Source organism: Apium graveolens, chromosome 5 (genome assembly GCF_009905375.1).
Source record: "Apium graveolens cultivar Ventura chromosome 5, ASM990537v1, whole genome shotgun sequence".
NCBI classification, from domain to species: Eukaryota; Viridiplantae; Streptophyta; class Magnoliopsida; order Apiales; family Apiaceae; genus Apium; species Apium graveolens.
The window spans coordinates 60,861,920-60,878,780 of record NC_133651.1 but is presented as its reverse complement, the minus strand read 5'-3'; the positions used below and the strand labels follow the sequence as shown (position 1 = coordinate 60,878,780).

The 16,861-nt window shown below is 34.8% G+C and overlaps 1 long non-coding RNA gene across 6 annotated transcripts; it reads right to left on the bottom strand.

The window, feature by feature from the left end:
- Window positions 1-10,663: 10,663 nt before the first annotated feature.
- LOC141724074 (uncharacterized) lies at window positions 10,664-13,752 on the bottom strand. Of its 6 annotated transcripts, none has more exons than XR_012576481.1 (5): window positions 13,565-13,752; window positions 13,356-13,430; window positions 12,571-12,837; window positions 11,361-12,411; window positions 10,664-11,267 (listed from the first exon to the last, which is right to left on the bottom strand). It is a non-coding gene; the product is annotated as an uncharacterized LOC141724074 (long non-coding RNA). The 6 variants fall into 6 exon arrangements; XR_012576480.1 differs by having other exon boundaries at window positions 10,664-11,983; window positions 12,318-12,411; window positions 12,554-12,837; window positions 13,565-13,751; XR_012576478.1 differs by having other exon boundaries at window positions 10,664-10,900; window positions 11,151-12,411; window positions 13,565-13,750.
- Between the last annotated feature and the right edge of the window lie 3,109 nt (window positions 13,753-16,861).

Here is a 16,861-nt window from a genome sequence, read left to right as displayed (position 1 = left end):
ATTGGTTAAAATCTGTTTTAATTCTAAAAAGACAACTAATTGTACTAGTATGACAATCGGTATGACAATTGATAGTCATACCGAAAGTCATGCTAATTCAGTTGACTGTCGTGATAAAATTATTATTTAGATTAAAATCACTTATTAATTCAGTAAGACAATTTCATTTGTACTACTATGACAATCGGTATGACAATTGATTGTCATACCGAAAGTCTTGCTAGTTCATTTTAATTATCTTGCTAGCTTTAAAGATTGTCACACCGAAAGTCTTATTGGACAAAGGATTGTCATACCAGTTCATTAATCTCGGCTGTGTTGATTAAAAGAAGCAGAAGCATCCAATTCATAACAACTAACAGAAAGCAATCAAACAGAACATACAGAAGAACAAAAAGAAAAAAAAGAAGCAGAAAAATATTACATCTCTTCTGCAACTTCAAGATCAATTTCTAGATTGTAAAGTTAAATCCAATCAACTAGAAATACTTATCTTGTTCTTGTGTATCAATCTAGCGGATTAAAATCCCTAGAACTTAATCTCAAATCGCATTTAGCATTTGATCTTTTAATTACAAAAATAGAAAAAGTTCATGTCGAATTTATTCTAAATTTGTAATAATTGATTTGAGATTAATCCCTTGTAACCGATACCGTAGTTGTAACACCTTTCAAGTTTAATAAAAGTTTTATTTAACTTGAATTTTGTTTCACAATTTTATTCCGCATTTTATTCGACTAAACGGTATTGTTTGCATTCAACCCCCCCTTCTACAAACAAATTGGGACCTAACAAGCTTCCACACTTGAGCTCAACCGAATGCCAAATCACTTGAGTTATTCATTGTTAGGTGCACCACATGATAAGGGCTTGGGATATATTTTTGATGATGTAGAGAGTGGCTGGACGGATATTCCCGTGCCTATAGAGGGTTCTTCTCATGTGCAATATGTAATTGATAGGACTGGTTTTGGTGATGCATAATATAGAAGATTGACTAGGCGTATGGAGGCCATGCACGACATTCACCATCAGTTTGCTAAAGATTTGACACACGCTTTTGGTACTGTTGTCCGAGATACTGGTGGCGAGGTTGATTGGCCACCTGATCCTCCACCCGACGAGGGTGACTCTTCTGCTAATTAGGTATGCCTGAAATCCTTATTATTACCTTCAATGAGGATATTGAAAATTTTAAGTTTGGGGGTGGTAGTTAAGGAATATTTTTGTGTGTGTGTCATGTAGTTGCATATTCATGATAGTTTAGTTCATATAGTTGCATATTTTTGCCATATAATAGTTTTTTTATTTTATTTTATAGCTTTATTTATCATGTCATTTAGCTCATGCATATACCATGATCCCTTTTGCGTTTCTTTACCGATTGATTTGTGATATTGATGCAAGTGTAGTGATAGCGTTAGAGTGATGATTGAGTCTTGTAGGTTGACATGCATGCTAGAAACACTTGTAATTTCACTAACTCTTAGAATATGCTTAAGGACTAGATGGTTGTCATGGTTTGACGGTTTTTGAGGTTAATCTATTGATTGTGCTTAGAATTTATGATAGGCCCTTAATGATAAAAGGCATGACAAGGAAAAAAATTGGAGTAAAAATTGGAATTCATTGATAATTGTGGCTAGGTGTCAAATGGCTAGTAGCCGGCTCGTATTTTTATGCGAGTAGTCTAGGGTTGATCAAGATGGAGCGAAACGCACTTGCTCAGAGATTTGAAAAAATAGAAAAAAAAGAAAAAAAGAAAAAAGGGAAAGAAAAAAAAAGAGTTAATGCATAATTGATCACGAGTGGGCGCTTTGGTATTCGAGTTATTAAGTTCTTAGGGGACTTTGTGCCTAGTGACCTAAGGCTTTTATAGTCTAGGATCCGCTAACCTAACGCTGGCTAAATGGATGCCATTGCATAAGTCTTTTGTGGACCTCACTCATTGCACGGTCAAATAAGCATTTGTTGTTGTGTTGAATAAAAACATGATTCCGTAATAAGCTCCAGTGATCTTGAAGTGTTATAAGTCATTTTGTGCCTAGAATTTATTCTTCGTATAATCATGTGATTGCCTTGAGGATAATCGAGTTATGATAATTGATCTAGTTTCGAAGCATATCTGTTAAGCATCCGCACACACCACGTTTCTAGTTGTATGTTAGTTTGCATGATTTGGTTGATCTTTATTCGCCTAATTGCATTTGTTGAGATATCATGAGTTGGTTGGTTTAGTCATTGTCAGGGGGATCGCTGCATTTCATGTAGATTGCATTCATGCATGTTTTTGTTTTGTTTTTGAGTCTGTGGCACTTGAGGACAAGCATCGATTTAAGTTTGGGGGTGTAATAAGTGGCATTTTATACCACTTAGAACGTCTTATAATGGCTTGAATTGATGTCTTGAAATTAGGTATTTTGTGTATTTGATGCGTTTTTCTAGTATTTTTGCATTTCATGGTATAACTTGCGTATATAGGAAGAATTCATCAAAAATAAGCCTGGGGAAGTGTGTGGCATTGGTTGTGGAAAGTTGGGGGCAGAACACAGCAAAATCAGGAGCAGAATTCAGAATTTTCCAAACGGTGCTTGGGCGCCCGCTCAGGATTCTGGGGCGGCCGCCTGGGAGCTTGGGCGCCCACTCAGGAATCTGGGGCGGCCGCTCAGGGATGAAAATTTTAATACTGAATTTTATAATCCTTATTCTGATGGACTTCTGAGACGGCTGGTTCTTGTAGGCTTCTGTATAAGTAGTTCTCAGAGACGTTTCACATAAGAGTGGTATCAAGCAAGGAGCAAGGAGCAAGGAGAGAAGGAAGAAGACCGTTTTAGCACATCGCAACGAAGAAGAGGAAGCATACATTTTCTTGTGATTCTTTTATTCGTTGTATCAGTGGATGCTAGTTTTTTTTAATTTGAACCTTATTACTCTTGTGACGTACTCTGGTTTTAATAAGTATTTTTATTAGTTTATATTGTGTGTATTATCATGCTTTCATTGGAACCCATGGTGACGATGAGTTCAATTATGGGCTAATCGTTATCATGGGATTCTAGCGGATTTACTTATTGATTTCAATAGTTAATTTATTTCGATATCTTGGTGTGTGGTGATTGATTGATATCCTAGTATTGGTTGTGCTTATTCGTCTTATGTGCATAACTGACATATAAGATAGCGTGTTAATCTCTATTGAAGCGACAGTGAATATAGAGGTTTAGAACTTGTCATGCTAGCATAGGTTCATGTATTTGTTATGCATGATTCGTAGGTAACTCTAACCGTTTTACTTGCCCTATGTAATCATTATGGATAACTTGTGCTTAAACCGTTATGTTATCAAATTCTATAGACATATAGGGTCTCAATATAATTGGTGCCTATTCAGCTTCTATCTCTTTTGTGGATGTCTAGTAGAATGGTGCTCGTGCAACGAAAGTTGACGTTTATCAGTTTCGTGTTATCAGATTAGTGTCATCACCATCATATGCTAAGGTTAAGAACGAAAAGGCTATTGAATGAAGTAGTAATGAAGTTAGAATCCCATGTTTGTCATATATAGTAATTCAACCTCAATTCTCTTAGTTAATGTTATTTAATATAATCTCTTAGTTTAATAAAAACCCAATTTGTTATTTGTCTTAGCATTGAGCGATAACCATACATTGTTGCATAGGTGCATAAATTGAACTTAACCTAAACCAGTCTCTGTGGGAACGAATCTGATTTATATCTTATACTACTTGCGAACGCGTATACTTGCGTGAATATTACCGCGTGCTTTGTGCCTAATAGAAGGCCCTAAAGGCAGTGGTTGCAGTCTGTTGGGCAGCCTGTGGTTGTGGTGGAATAGGCTGTTGGTTCAGATTTGCTCTTAGCAGTTCTATAAATTCATTCATGGGGTTCCCTCCCTGATGGGTATCCTTAGCCTCTTCTTTTACATATTCTTCCTCATCATATTCATTATAGTCTAGGTCCTCTTCACTTTCTTCATTTACTACAGGGTCAGGTTCATTCCGTTGTTGGTTAACTGATTCTGCGGGTTGTGCCCTGGTTCCTCTTCTACGGGGTGGCATTGTTCTGATAATGAAGATTTGTCAACATAGTTGTAATTATAACAGTTGGATTAATTTATTCATGTGTAAGAATGTCATTTATTATCTAGCATATTTTTTTAAAGTGCAATAATATAGACATCAATTTCTTGATTACCGCTTAGATATATATTTCATAAGGTCACCCACTTATATCTTTGGGGAACAAAACAACTAGCTGAGTTCATACATGCCTGATTATAATACATCACTACTTGTCCTGAATACTAAAATGCAAATACATAAGTCGTGTACCCTGAAGGGCTAGGAACACTATCTACTACTAGCTATCCTATCAAAATTGGTGATAAGTCACCCAGCCTTCTTCAAGGTCCATCTCTAGTCACTATTCCCTCAGTCAGTGTCACTGCGCGTGAGGTCATGCACCCTCCTCATCGCTCCTGCCAACATCAACTCTGCATCAACTACCGGGATGTATCCTCCAATCGCTATCATCCTCATCTGAACCCGGGTACGGAGCTCGATCCCATCAATCTCTCTGCGGGCTAGGGCTGGGGAAGCAGCTCGGAAATCCCCCGGGTATCCTAGTCTGATGGCTCTCTCAGCTGTCAATGTATGGCGTAACTCCGCAATGCGAGCAGATGCCGCAGTAATCTCAGCATAAAGCTGAGCCACCATCCAGTCGTGTGCAGCTACATGTATGGTCGTCGGGGGTGGTAGAGGTAAGTCTGGGTCGCTAGAGGATATGTCATAAGCCTCGTAGACCTGTGCATATATCCCATCCTCATCATCATCATCAGTGTAGGGCATAGGGCTCTGAATCCCTAGGGGTGGGGTAGGAGAGCGAATAGTCGGGTGAGAGTACATCTCTACATCCCTCTAGCCTACGCCATCTCCCTGGGTCATCTCAACGCCATTAGCTATGGGGACAAGAAGGTCAGTCTCCACCTATGGGACATCCTCAGTAGGGTCATTATCTGAATCATCAATGGGTGGGTTCTCTGGCTCGGGAGTAGGGTCACGCTCAGGAACCATAACATCCTCAACAGGGTCAACCTCCCTCATAGGCTCCACTGGTACCTGACACAATAGGCAAGATGTTACTAACTTAGAGTCGGAATTCCCTTGAGGGTAAAACTGTCAGGACTACCCGTGTAGCCCGACGACAAACTCGACTTGAGTATTAATTGATTATTTTATTATTCCTATGTCTACGTATTTTATATCCTATCATTTCCAAGATTTAATAACCTAAGGCTCTAATACCATTTCTGTGGCGCCCCAAAATCCGGGGTCAGGAATCTCGGAGGCCACGCCATCTAAACTACTACAACCACACAACTCACACTACAATATATAAATACTCACGCTTCATGACCCCACACTTATCACACACACTTACATGTTATTGTCTTGGAAACGAACCATTCATAACTAGAGTAATTCAACCATCAAGTGATAATTATTACAACCCAAAAGTGATTAAGTCTTACCGGGGAGTAACCTTTAAGTAAGGCTAGTCCGTCGGACAAATATACGTTTCTTATTTATTACCTTACATAAGTCATACTTATAAATAAGCCGAACTAAAAACAACTGAAAACTAATCCAGCTTATTCGGACTACCTGTGGTACAACACCAAATAATCTACGGAACAACTGGCCATTTCCTACCCATTTCATGGCTGTGGTTCTCATGGCAGGCATCTTGATTCACTGTTGTGTTGTGTCAATTTAAGAAAACAAGTGTGAGCTATAATGCCCAGCATAATAATGAACAGTATGCAAATGACTGTATGATAACTTACGTAAAACATCATATATGATAGTTATATTTTATTCGAAATTAGTTTTCCTTGGTGATACACACCTTCTTATGAAAACAATTCTTTAATGGATTTTATTAACCTGCGAATACCTTAAAAGTAAACCCAGCACATAGGTTTGGGTTACGGTATTGCATCACAATTCCAATGGGGAAGAATTTGGACATTCGTTGGAGCCACCGCATACGATGATCAGTCATACTGCAATACAAGTAACCTTTTCTACTAGTAGAAGGACGACACCTTCGTATCCCGGTTATCACCCTTGCCGCATACGGGCTATGTGTCCTCATTTTGGGTATACACACACTTCGCAGGTCCGTAGGTACATATTGTACCGTCTCCTACGGTACCAGTAATCTATCCAATACACGAAGTACTTGGATCCTAACCCTCCCTTGTCCTTTAGGAGATCCTACCATACCTAGAGAACTCGAACCACATTGAAGTTCCCCCAAGCATTTTGCTTGTTGATAGGCGTAGCTTTACTTTATATATATATATGTACTTCCGAAAGTTTTTGGAGGAAGTACTAAGGATGTGAGTTGACCGTTGTCAACAGATAATTAAATAAGGGGGAAAAGTTTCTCCTTAAAACTATATTCAAAATATTAAATAAGTCGGGATAATATTCTCCGACGATCTGAAATTGTTCGAATGATTTTCGAAATCAGAAAGTAATTTAAATCCGTTTCTATGATTTTTAAATCATAACTAAACCCTTTAATAAATAATAATTAATTAAATGATAATCGATGAATAATTAAACCTCGAATGAGTTTACTCTTGCAAAAGAATATTTAAAATAATATTCCTCAACTAGTTTATGTCTATGAAATTAATAATCTTTAATGTTTAATCGGGTTTGAAATAAATAATCGTTGGAGTATAGTCCTCCCATAATAAAGGAATAGGTATGTAATATTTATTATTCGAACAATAAAATATAGTTGAGGGAATATGATCGTTGGGAAGTCGTTTTAATAAAAGTTCGAGGTATTTTAATATTTCGTAAGTGGACGTTGAGTCCCTTTAAAACGTACTATTATGGACTTGTAATCGTCCTATAATATCACCGGAATGATTCCCGGGTTTTATCTTGAAATCCCGTCCGACTCTCGGTCTAATTGTAATACGTTACGCTTATAGCGGAATTAAATATTTCACTATATATACTTATCGTACAACATTGTTATATCATGCAAAATTCAATAATTACGTATCACGGCAAGCATGGTACTTATGTAATGATAATAAAACAATCCTTTCACAACACAACAGTAAATGGAGTTGGGTTCGTAAACTTGCCTGGGTATCTCGAGGTGGAGGATGCTCTAGGTTCCGCTCGAAAATCTATTAATCATAAACACAATTCGTTAAGTCCCGTTCTAATTTACGGCGATTCGCATTCATGCGCTACTTATTATGCACCCTCTCAACTTGTACTACCCTTATTATTCCTTTAAGTCCTTATTCACATCATGGTCGCTTCATTTTTCTAAGTATCTTAGGTTCATTTTCATTATCGCCGTCGGCTCCACTTATGGATTCTACGGTTTCTACTCGCACGGTCTCGACTCCGATATTTTTATAAAATTAAAAATCATTATTTCACTTGAAAATTTTATGGTCGTTAGGAAACTCAATATGTTACTCTCTTTAAAAAATTTCATGATTTATGAACACTTTTTAGTCAATCCTTTATATTTTCAAAGTTCGTAATTCGTAGCAGTTTTTGTCGCGTGAATCACTTTTAGTAAAATGGCCATAACCTTGGATCCGTAAATCGGAATCAAGCGATTTAAGCACATAAACGATCCTTATAACATTTTCTATCATAATAAAGGTTTTTTTTGAAGAAACTACAGTTTATATCTTCGTAACTTTCTACATAAACTTAAAGTTACGATTTATTTGTTTTAACGGAACTACGTTTACGATCGGGGTTTCGTTTACGCCCTAACTCTTAACACAACCACCAATAATAATCATCTCATCATCAACACACAAACTCCTCTCAAGAACATCATGTTCTTGAGGCAACAACAATCAACCTCACATATACTTAACTAAACATCAAGATTTCAACAATACCACTTCAAAAACTAGGTTTACATCTACATACTAAATTGATCTTGAAAATGAATCTTAAATATAGTTGAGCCAAAGATTTTTACCTTTCTTTAAATCTTCAGATGTGTTCTTGAGGATGGTGGAGTCTTGGAAGTGCTTGGTATGATTTTTTGAACCTAAAACCACCATTGAAATCAAGAAACCAAAGAAGAGTTACTATTCATACTATTCACTAGTAACTTTCTTGATTTTATTTCATCCATCAAACCTTGATAAAAAGAGATGAAAGAATTTTATTACCTTAGTTTGGTTGTTAGGAAGCTTGAGAATTAATGGGATGATTTTACCATGGCTAGATTTTGAGATTTTGATTTTGAATTCCTCCCTTTGATGAAGAAGGCCGAATGGAAGAATGAAGGGTGGGTGTTTATGCTTGCTTCCTTTGGTTGCTTCTAGGAAATGGGATGGGTGATATCTTTTTATTGATTGATATTCTTCCTAGTATATAATCCTAGGTTTATTCCTTGTTGCCAAATCCAAGGACATATCTTAAGTAGCTTGCTAGCTTAGAAGCTAAACTACATGTGTTAGCTTCCTTAGCACACTATTTAGCTAGCTTGCTTGATCATCCTATGTTTAGCTCACTATTTGATAAAGTAACCATGGTTACTTTCTTACCATGGTTAGTTAGTGCGTTACGTTTATTTAATCGTTTACGCGTTCGCTCGGTCGCTTAAGCATTTTCGTAGTACTTACTCGTAAATGGTTCCCGACGTAATTCCTTTCGTATGTATTCCTTATATTTTAAATTATCATACTTGAATATAAATCCGTAGGGTTTTAATCTTGTAATTATATTGTGATTCCCGTAATCCTCCATGAGTCGTAAGTACCATCGTTTTTCAAAGTTCGTTTTCTTCGAAAACTAATAGCGTTTACATACACTCATTTGGTACGTATAATCATAATATCAACTCCGAAACTCATTTTCTCATACACTACATAGTGTGGGCTCAAAAGTTTTTCCCGTCTGTCAGGGTTACTATTCATTAACCGTTTTACAAGGTCTCAAAAATTCGAGTTATTACACCTTGATTGCTAACCCTTGTGTCCTCACCCAAGAAACTCCCCCATCCCATTTCATTGCTTGAAGGGATATAGAGTAAGAAACCTTACTTTGGGCATCTCTCCATTGTTCAAGGTATTGTTTTGCACTTGTAATTATAACGTAGAGCCTAGTAAACCTTTTTTTCCAAACCACTTTATTTCTTGCCGTTCATAAGACCAACAAACCGATGTTATCTCTACTTTTTTATTATTATCACAATTTTCCAAGATGCACTCCCCCCCCCCCACTATGTTAAAGTTGCTCCTGATCACTAGACATTTGGAATGATAATTTTCTAACACTGTATTGCCACCGTATAATGCTGAAAAATATGATCGACTGTCTCAGGCTCCCTCTTGCAAAATGGGCAAAGAGACTCCACAAATACTCATTTTTTGTTATTCCCTAACAATACAACAAGAATTACAGAAGGGGATTGAATGTAATTCTGGCTACCTTTTCTGATTTTAAAACAGTTCTAATTCGATAAATATAACAGTGTTTGATTAGCAGTTGTGCGGAATAAAAAGATGATAGAAATCAAAACACCAAGTAATAAAAACAAGAGCTTTTAAAACTTTCTGGTGGATTTGAAAGTATCCACCAGATATATATATATATATACATATATATATATATCGAATGAGAACCCTATGAAGCTTGAATAGCTCACAGCTGCTTACAAGTTTGAACAACTAAACTACAGAGAAATGCTTACAGGATATAGCTTGATATGTTTCTCTGAAAATATATCTGCTTAGTTCGATATTGTTCTACTTGCTACACTTGGTTTATATATCACCAAGTTTACATGATAATAAGATAAGATAATAAAACAAAACATATCTAGTCTAACTTCATGCTACTTCACTTTCCAGCATCTTTGAATATCTCCACAATTGCATGGAAATGGTAATGCTTCTTTGTTATCAAATTCCTGCTTAACAGGCTGCCACATTCCTTTTGCAAACACCCAACGCATGTGACTGTGTTGTCACTATCAACAAATATTTGAATTTGATCATCCGTCGGGTACATGTTTGTCATCTGTCGGGAAGTTTTGTTGATCATCCACTACACTATATTTGACCTATAGCAACACAAAAAGTGTTAAAATGGCCAAAAAATGTTACCTAAAGCAAAAAACAGGCTATGGTTACATTTTTTGAAAATTTGGGGGTGTTGGATTTGAGGGTGTTTACAGTTACACTTTTTAAAAATTTGGTAACACCTCTCAAAGTGTTACAATAAAGTACCTATAGTTACATTTTCTATTTCTATGGTAACAAGTTGAAGGTGTAACCACATGTCTGTTGCAACTCACCTTACCCTTTAGTAATACCAAAAATATGTTGGAATAGACTCTTTTGTAACACCATATTTGCTATTGTAACACTCAATTCAATCTTTTGGTAACATTTTTATATCTTATTGTAACATTTTTTTAACACTCTGGTATTTATTTATTTTAGGTAAATGAGGTCTAAGCCTCGTAAAATATATAAAAGAGAGAGTTTACACGAGTCACTTCTCAAAACTTCTATTAGAACAGGCTCTAAGAAAAACAAAGAAAAAACAAAAATAAATTACATCAAAAATCAAACCTAACTTAAAATAAGAAAGGCAAAGCTAAAAGACTTAGCTAAAAGACTTAACCAAAATGCCCATTAGCAATCTAAAAACAAACAACATCCCACCATCTCTAAAAAAGAGAAGACATCCCTGACCCATATGGCCCAACAGCAACCAAAAGAAAAAGCCTTCCCTGATCCACTCAAATTTGAACGGAAGAAATGGAAAAGACCACAAAAATACTACTGCTCTCGGGAAATTCCTGCAGAAAAAAACCCAGACAAAAATCACATGATAAACATAAGCACATGATCATAAAAGAGAAATCACTTCAAACAGGAACCTATAATGGCCTAACTAATTAAACTCCCAAAATCATCCATCCCTTTAGCACCATCAGGAAAATAAGGTGGAGAAATTAGCAAGTTCAAATCTAGATACTGACCACTGCCTGGATATGATTTATTAACTGATTTACCAAAACATCAGTATAGAAAATGTTAAAGTTTCACCTCCTTTTTTTCCCCAAATCAAGAATATGGGGTGACATGAAGTGGAAGATAGAAGTTTCACCTCCTCTTTTTCCCCAAATCAAGAGGCACAAAACTCACCATGTTATACTGATCCACCTATTTTAAAGACGACAAAGGACAAATGATATTAAAGTTAGTTACACCAGACCAGCCATGTACTTATGTTCCTAATTTTCTTAAGAGTGATACCTCCAGATATTATGTTCAACATGCCAGACGTGATCAACCCACCTTTGCAATACAAGATGTGATTATTATCGAAATCAATGTGACGAATCTGTTTTATATTTTGTGACAATGTTTTTAGCAATACATAAGAGAGGTCAGCTCCACAAGACCCTTTCCTTTGGGTTTGTATTCATACAATACAGAAGGGGTTACTAGTTCATGTGGATTTGATATGTTTAGGTAATGGTCTAGTCCCCTTCGGTTTCTAAAATAAAGATATTTAATTTCAAAAAAATTTCATTTATACCGTAAGTAAATAAACTTGGCATAATCATTGTGCATGCATTGAAAAAATAACCGTCCTCTGTATTAGAACATTAGCAAATGAAGACAAAAAAGATGAAGCCAGGTATAAAATTATCAGGTGCCTGAAGTAAAGAATTGCAGGTTCTTCAGATTTTCTAAAGACTGAAAGATGATATCACAAGATAGAAAATCAATGAAATGACATGTTAAATCTACAAGATATAGATAAGACTCCTGTATCCCACAACTTGATAAAAAGTGAACCTGGCATAAGCCGACCCTTTCAAATATGTTGCTGCTAGGGTTAAAGCATCTGTCTAGCATCCAGCATCTTGAAGCTAAAACCAAGAGAGATCAAATGAACCGGTATGAACTACTAATAAGATGGAGTGGCAGAAAGAAAGTTGACATTTTATCAATTCACAGAGGAGGGGTTACAGGTTATTCAAATGAGCCAGCATTCAATGGTGAACTAAGTCCTGTCATTATTTAGTACGACAATTTTGGACAGCAAAGCCTATGCAACAACAATTTCGTATTTAGTTGATAAACCTGGTTCTAAGAAATCTAATTGATAGTTAAACTCGTGAACATTATAAACTTAAGGCTTAGTTGATGTGGCTACTAAGGAACTAATAAAGCTTTCAAAAGTTTTAGTTCTCAGTGACTTACCAATTCAATCAAAGATTTATTCAGCTTTTTAAACCGAGGAGCCATCCGTTGATTCAACTCTGCCAGCAAAGTTTGAGGCTCTGGATTCAAGTAGCTGAGACCCATAAACACAGAACATTAATTCATTGCAAAGTAAAAGAGCATATCGCAAATACCAAGTCACCGCTTTATAATGATCATTTAACTTTTTCCAAATTTTTAAACCTGAACTATCTTCAAAGATTAACTGGAGTTACCTAAGATAAAATGATACCTTCTGTAATTTTACCTCCAGCAAGATGCACAATGCTAATAATCACGTAATCACTTTAGAGGACAATGGTTATTTCAATGTTTCCTGTATGTTCAGTTAGGTAGTACCATAACCTGATCCAACGCCCTGGCACCTTGCAAAGAAATCCAGGATTTCTTTAACAGTCATTTGTCCAATATGAACATCATTTTGGCTAACGTATGTAGATGTCTTGGGAGCCATAAACTCTTCAAGTCTATGTCCGTTATAAGTAATTTCTCCTTCAACCTGCAGTTACTCATGTGTAACTAATTAAAAAATAATATATGAATTTTTTTTAACATCTTACTTGATGAGGATAGCATATGAAGTTATTTATGTGTCAAAACAAAACTAAAAGTGTTAATCATTAAATTCGTGTACTTGTCTTCTTAAGCAATTATATAAAATGAGTAAGACATCAACAAATATATTTACAATTACTGATGAGCTACACAAGTACAAAATACAATTATCAGTGGTCAAAAAATAATCAGGGACAATAGAATTATCCAATATTTTAATATACAAATTTTATAAATGACAAATTAATAAGTGATAACTATATAAATGATAAACTTAGGCGGTTAGGCCACTGAAAACAAATTTTATAACATCTCAAACATAATACCATAGAACTTGTTTAATATTTTCGGCTGCACTTGAAACAAGGAAGCTAATTGAGGACATGAAAATCATGTATCTAATAATAAGTAGAGTACAGTAACTCTAGCGTGTTTGTTAGAAAATTTACAGATATAGCATACCATACTGTGAACCGAGACGTGAATCTTTTATGAAATGACCCCGCCTCCATCCCATTTTTGGCAGCAGGCTTGCACCTGAAACAAGAAGAAAGCCCCAAATTACAAGTCTTATTGAGAAGAAAGTCCTAATTACAAGCCCAAAACCCAATTGAGAAGAAAGCCCCAATATTGTGAACCCTAATTCAGTACAAGCCCCTAACTACTAGAACCTTAATTTGCTCAAAGCTACTCAAACCCGAGTGAGAAGACTCCAAGAACTCAACCCTAAAATTCCAAGCTCTGAACCCGACTATATCTTTTTGATTAGCTCTGTGTTTTGTATGTTTATCTCGACGAGAGAGTGAGTCTTGAAGAGAGAGTGTGTCTATGTTTTATGTGTTTTCTGTTTAGTATTTTAGAGTTAGTTTTTATAATCACTTTTTGGATAAAATAATTGAGCGGGGTGTAATTTGGATTTTGGCCGCCCAAACTATTGATCAAAAATTGACCGCTAAAAAAATATCACTTTGATGGTACCACTTACTAATAATTCTCTTTTGCAGGTTTTTTCCACGAATCTTTTATTTTCTTTGTCTGCCATTTCTTCTTTTGTCGTCTCTTCATATTTTCTTCATCTTTATCTTCTGTGTCTGTCATGATATCTTGCAGGATCTGTCATCTTTTCCAGGGAATCTGCTTTTCCTTTTCTTCTTTTTCCATTTTTGTCATTTTGCCTTGATATTTTGTTGTTGAAAGGAATCTTTTATCTCCTGGTAATATAACTCTTTCATATTTTTTGGTTTTCACCATTCAATTTACAGTGTTTTGGTGTATCACACCATTTTTGTATCATGCTTAGGGATCAGAATTCCCTTTATCATTATCTTTTAGACTGATAATAGGTCTCTTTCTAGGACCTGTTATTCTTTGATAATATTCAGTAGTATGTTTTGCATGATTATATTTTAGGTTTTCTATTCTATCAAGCATTATCTCTAATGCCATAGTACCTGAATTTTGTATAGTATTATCATAATATAAGGTTATTATACTTTCGGTGAAACCTCCACCATGGCTTTCAGAAATGATTATAACTTTCCGAGCTCGTAGTATATCTTGTATTTTGGACCTGAGGGTAGCTAGACCAATGGCTCATTTTTCACATAACCATTCCTGGAATTTGTTAATATCACAGAGATTTGGCAATTTCAAGCTTTTGGTTTCTCCCACAATATCTGCCATATTCCTTCCCAATTTAAATAGTTGACATATTATTATGGGTTTTCCAACTAGATCAGTTGATGCATCAAAAACTTGTATTCCGTATGAGCCTGCTCCCATTTCCCGTACCATAGCTTCCATGAATTTGACAATTATACTTGGTAGTTTTGATATACAATACATGGTTTCATTTGTTAAGATCTTGTCAACAAAACCATGTATAAACAGGTTATAGACTATGTCAAGTTTTGCATTTTCACAACAAATATATCTGGGATATTTTGTAGATTTTGTCAGTCTGCAAACATCAGGGTTAGATTTATAATCATAATATTTCATCATTTGCTCATATGTTTTCACTATCTCAGGTGAGTGTTTCAGCCTATCACTCATTGATAAATTTGACAGAGTAGTTGATATGTTGGTTGAAGGTGATGGCATGGTTGCAAGCTTTGATGAAAATGTTATAGGTTTTATTGTAGGGATTGCAACTGAAGCTTGTAGAGTTGTTTTGTCTTTTATAGCTTCCATAATTTGTTTCAGAAAATGTTGGTTCTCCTGAACCAGGGTTTCTATCTCCTTTTGGAGTTTGGTGATTTTATCATTATTGGTTGATATATGAGAAGTGACATCAGCGATATATTTCTCAAAATTTTTCATATCCTGCTAAGAACAACAAACAATTAAATTTTCCCTTTACAAAAACAAAATGCATGACATTCAATGGCATTTAATTTTCTAATAATTGATATTAATAATTCATCAATATACCTTCTATTAGGAGTGAAATAATAACCAATGTGTTTTTCTATTTCTAGAAATCCTTTATATGCTTCTTCTAATTTTTCTGTATTATTTTCATCTAATCCTTCGAGAGCAAAATTCTTTATGAATTCTATAGCTTCTGAAGTAGTAGTCCATATTATTAAAGATCCCGATATTATTTTCCATGGTTGAGCTTGTCTGCTTGTATATTCTATTTTCATTGTTTATTTTCTCTACTAAGATAGTCAGCTAACACATTTTTTGTTCCTGATATATTTTTTATTACAAAATCATAACAACAGAAAAAAGATTGCCATTTTCTTCTTTTATTTAATTCTGGTAATAATTCTATTTTATTAGTAATAAAGGCTTTTACTTGAGTATTATCTGTTCTTACTACAAATTTAACAGGCAATAAATGATAATGAAACTTCTTAATCCCATATTTTACAGCTAATAGTTCTTTTTCATTTATGTGGTAGTTTGATTCATTAGGTTTCCAAGTTCCTCCTGCATATCCACATATATGTGGGTTTTCTTTATCTATGGCATCCTTCTCATATGCTATTAGGACTGCTCCCCATCCTATATCGCTAGCATCAGTATATAATTCTAAATGATCTGTTTCTATGGGTATTCTATGTTTTGGTAAATCTTTCACCTTTTCCTTAAGAATTTTTATACAATTTTCATGTTCTTTTGTCCATTCAAAAGGTTTATTTTTTGTTAGTTCCTGTAATGGTTTTCTTAATTTAGGTAAGTCTTTAATATGATCTGAGGCATAATTTACTATTCCTAAAAACTGTTGTACCTCTTTTTTATTTTCTAATTTATCTTTAAAATTTACGATCTTTGTTACTACATGATCTTGTAATTGTATACCTTCTTTATCTATTTTGTATCCTAAATATTCTATCTTATTCTTAAAGATTTCAGATTTCTTTTCAGACAATAATATTCCATGCTGGTTTATTGTTTTTATAAATTGCTCTAAATGTTTTATATGCTCTTCTAGAGTTTCACTATATATTAATATATCGTCTACATATACTATGCAGAAATCTTTTAATTTTCTAAAGATTTGGTCCATTCTTCGTTGAAATATTTGTGGCGCATTTTTTAATCCAAAGGGTAATACTATCCATTCATAATGTCCTTGCGGAGTACTAAAGGCTGTTAAAGGCCTTGATTCTTTGGTTAATGTTATTTGCCAAAATCCACTTTTACAATCGAATTTACTAAACCATTTCTTATTTCCTAGTCTATTTATAAGATTTCTTTTATATGGTAAGAAATATCCATCAAATATAGTTTTCTTATTTAATTCTCTATAGTCTATTACCATACGGGCTTTTCCCCTTTTCTGTTCATTATGTTTTCTTACAAGGAAAGTCGGGCTGCTATGTGGACTTTTACTTTCTTGTATTAATTTTAATTTTAATAATTCATTGGTTTGATTATCAAATTCTTTTTGGTCTGAAGGGCTATACCTTATAGGTTTAGATCTTATTATATCATTAGGGTTTAATAATTTTATTTCA